The sequence below is a fragment of the Neovison vison genome, chromosome 5 (genome assembly GCF_020171115.1).
Source record: "Neovison vison isolate M4711 chromosome 5, ASM_NN_V1, whole genome shotgun sequence".
Classification (NCBI taxonomy): domain Eukaryota; kingdom Metazoa; phylum Chordata; class Mammalia; order Carnivora; family Mustelidae; genus Neogale; species Neogale vison.
Genome location: NC_058095.1, coordinates 20,575,483 through 20,579,389, shown reverse-complemented (window position 1 = coordinate 20,579,389; position 3,907 = coordinate 20,575,483).

Here is a 3,907-nt window from a genome sequence, read left to right as displayed (position 1 = left end):
ATTTCTCAAATCTTTCCCATGTGTCTTGGGTGTTACCCAATTTCTCTGTATATGTTACCCATGTTCTCTATATGTGCAGAGATGTCTTTGGATCTAGTATAGGATTTAGGATTCCATCTAAATTATTTCCTACCTAGTTATTTTATCTTGTTTTTCTTTTTAGCCAACTTACATGCTTTTTAGATGTGGCTGTGTAGACATGTTTTCAAGTTTTTTTAGTGTAAGACTTTATTTTTCATGTTTTTAAATTAATTTTTTTTAAGATTTTATTTATTTATTTGACAGAGAGAGATCACAAGTAGGCAGAGAGGCAGACAGAGGGAGAGGGGGTAAGTAGGTTCCATGTGGAGCAGACAGCCCGATCCCAGGACCCTGAGATCATGTATGACCTGAGCCGAAGGCAGAGGCTTAACCCACTGAGCCACCCAGGCACCCCTAAAAACATTTTTAATAATGTCTTAAAATTGACAGACTATATTTCAAACAGTACTTTTAGGGTCACACATGATAGTTAATTTTGGATTTATTTTGATAACTTGATTATTTTTGTTTGGTTTGGTTTTTTAAGTAATCTCTATGCCCACCATGGAGCTCAAACTCGGAACTCCGAGATCAGCCCTCACGTGCTCTACCAAGTGAGCCGGCCAGGTGCCTCCCGAGAACTTGATGTTGAAATCCCACTGTAGGGGCCAAGGGCAGGCTGTCCCAAGATGGGCCACTGGGGCAAAGAGATGATTTCCAGATAGGAAGCATCAAAACCCAGCAGATGCAGGGAATGCTCTCGACCTCCCGTTCAGCTACCAAAATTTGCATTGGAAAGGAGAGCCTGTGCCCGGAAGAGAGCTATTAACAGACTTCCCTTTACCTGCATAATTGGGCAACCTTGTTTTTCCAAAGCTCTCCTTTCAGCCTCCTGCTGGAGAGCTTCCTCCTCTTTGAATCTGCAGAGCCTTCCCCGATCAGCTTCCCATTGCCTCATGATCTTTGGAAGTTCATGTCCATGTGGATTCCCCATAGGTAGACCTATTAAATTTGATTTTCTGTTCATCTGTCGCATGTCAATTGGATTCTAAGCCCAGCTGGCAAGATGTAGGGCAAAGGAAGGTCTTCTGCCCAACACCACTTGGTTGGATTCTGCCCCTCATTCTAGTTCTTTGCCATTTCTGGGGGGTGCTTGGTGCTGCCTCCCGTGTCTTCAGCCTGAAGCGTGACACCTGCCATTGTGATAGGTGAGGGTCAGTCTCCATTGGTACTGGTGTCACCATGCCCCTGCGGTGTGTGGCAGACATGGAGACTGGCCCAGACCACCAGGGCTGGGCTTCCTGTTCCTTGGGCGTGCCTCTCAGTCAGGTCTGCCCACACCCTCTAAGCAAGCACTCCCGCTTCTGGGCGGCTCCTTCACTGAAACCCAGGCACCCGGCCATTCTGCTGACTTCCTTGAATAGGCCTACCTAAGCGGAAGAGGGTAGCCAGGGACACTAGTTCCACATCACAGCAGACACGACAGGAGATCAACCCTCCGTCTTCCATGCCTCCTTCCTTTCTTATCATCGGCACCCTGGTTTGGGTGCCTGGGTGGCTCAGGTCATGATCCCAGGGTCTTGGGTTGGAGCCCCACATTCGTGTGGGGGGGTCCCTGTTCAGCAGGAAGCCTGCTTCTCCCTCTCCCTCTCCCCCTGCTTGCTGTCTTACTCCCTCTCTTGCTATCTATGTCAAATAAATAAAATTTCCCAACTTTCCTTGCAGCAAGGTAGGGTCATGGGACAGCTTCCTGCCAGTGTCCCTGGGGGTAGATATCCCTTCTGGAAAACAGAAAGGCAAAACGCCTCTGGGAAGCCTTTGCCTTTCCCCTTTCCTCCTGCCTGGATTCACTGTGCTCTCATTCTGTCTTCATGTGCAGTAGGCAAAGCAAGCACTATCCCCACTTTACAGAGGAAGAAACTGAGGTTCAGAGACATCCATTGATTTTTTTTTTTTAAGGTTATGAGGCTCAGTTAGCTCTTACAGGGAAACTGGAAGTGTCGACTCACTTCATTATCTAGCTTAACTTTCCCTTTTTGTCCAGGCTGCCAGGAAGCTCAGCACCTCCTGTGAAGATCAACCATGGCTGGCCCCTCCCATCCCTTGTCCTCATTGCCTCTTACTTGAGGTACCACCCTTTCTTGGGGACCACCCTTTCTTGGAAGACTCCTCCTCTGGAAAGCGTGGGGTAGGTCAGCTTAACCTTCCTTGGCTCCTATACCTCTCTCCACCCTGCTCAGGGAAGCAATGATGTACACAGATGGGGGTTCTCTGGTTTCTGCTTGGGTTTGGCCAACAAAGATCGCTGGTGGGAGGAAAGCACCTCATCCAGGGGTCCATCCCCAAGGAGCACTCCCTGCCTTCTGGCCTGAGGCCTCTGTAATTAGCCCAGGATGCTGCCACCTTCCTTGTTTGTTCCTCCCCCTGCCTAGGTCTCTGTGAACTGTCCCTTCACTGAATTCTCAAATGACCCAAGTTGTGTGGATCTTGCCAGGGCCCCGTCATGCCCTGAATGTCCCCCCAAATTCATATGTTGGAAGTCCTTAGGCCCCAAAGCAATATTTAGAGGTGGATCGCTTGGGATGTAATTAGGTTTAGATGAGGCTAGGAAGCTGGGGCCCTGGGAAGGAAGTGGTGCCCTTCTAAGAAGGAGCTATCCCTCTCATTGAACTTGCATGGAGAACACAGTGAGGAGGTGGTGGTCTAGGAGTGGTCTAGGAGCGGGCTTTCACCAGGTGTGGATTCTGCTGGGACCTTGACCTTGAACTTCTAGCCCCCAGCACTGTGAGAAATAAATGCCTGACGTTCAAGCCCCCAGCCTTTGGCATTCTGATACAGCAGCCAAAGCAGAAGATCCCCTGAACACAGAGTGCAGAGGAAGGGCTTTGCTGAAAATCCTTGTGATTCTGAGAACTCTGTCCTCTCCCCTCTCCTTGGCAGAGTTTGGCTGAGCACCTAGCACCCCTTACCTGCCTCTCCACTGGGCTCCCTGCCCCTGTCCCCACCCACCCGTGTCAGTGCCAGAAATCCTGTGCGGACGCAGCCATGGCCTCCCTGCACGGCCTGACCTCGGGCAGGTGAGTAAATGACACAGTGGTGGGCCACAGGTGCCCCAGGTCCTCAGGCTTGGTGGACGCCTTGCAGCTGACCCTCCCTGGGAAGGGGGATGGGAGATGTGCGTGGGGGAACCGTCACGTAAGCAGGCAGTCATGACAATGGGGTTGGGGAAATGAAAGCGTGCACAGGGCATTATGGAACAGAGAAGGGCCACCAGCTTGGCCTGGCTGGGAGCAGTGGGAGGTCACAGAGGAGTGTTCCCAGAGGGAGGTCTAGCAGGGGAAGGCATCCTGCACCAACATCAGGAGGCAAGAGCCGACAAGGAGGATGCTGGCTGAGGGGACAGAAGGGAGGGGCAGGGGCTGGGGTGGCCCACCCCAGACCACAAAGGGGCCTGGATGCCAAGCCATAGGCCACAGGGAAAGTTCCACCCAAGAGAAATCCAGCACATGTATGCTAAGGCTGGGCGGGGCAGGACGGGAGGCTGAGGCCAGCCAGATCACCCCTTGGACAGACACACGAAACCTGGTGTCCCTGAAGGGGGGACTCATGCCCAGCCATCTCTTCAGCCCTCCCACCCCCTAAGGTTCCAAGGTGCCAAGTTGGAGGCCTCTTGAGTGCGTGGGAATTGAATTCAAGCTACTCCAGATCCTTAACCGCTCTTTCTCCTTGACTCCCCTCTGTGCGTCTCTGCTGCACACAGGTAGCCAGGAGTGCACGTGGGGCCCAGCCAAGGAGGCACCAGGCTGCTCGGGCAGCCCCCAAATCCCTATCCCACCCCTACCAACCCCCTGTGCACCCCACCCCTCCCCGTACAGCCTCCATTAGA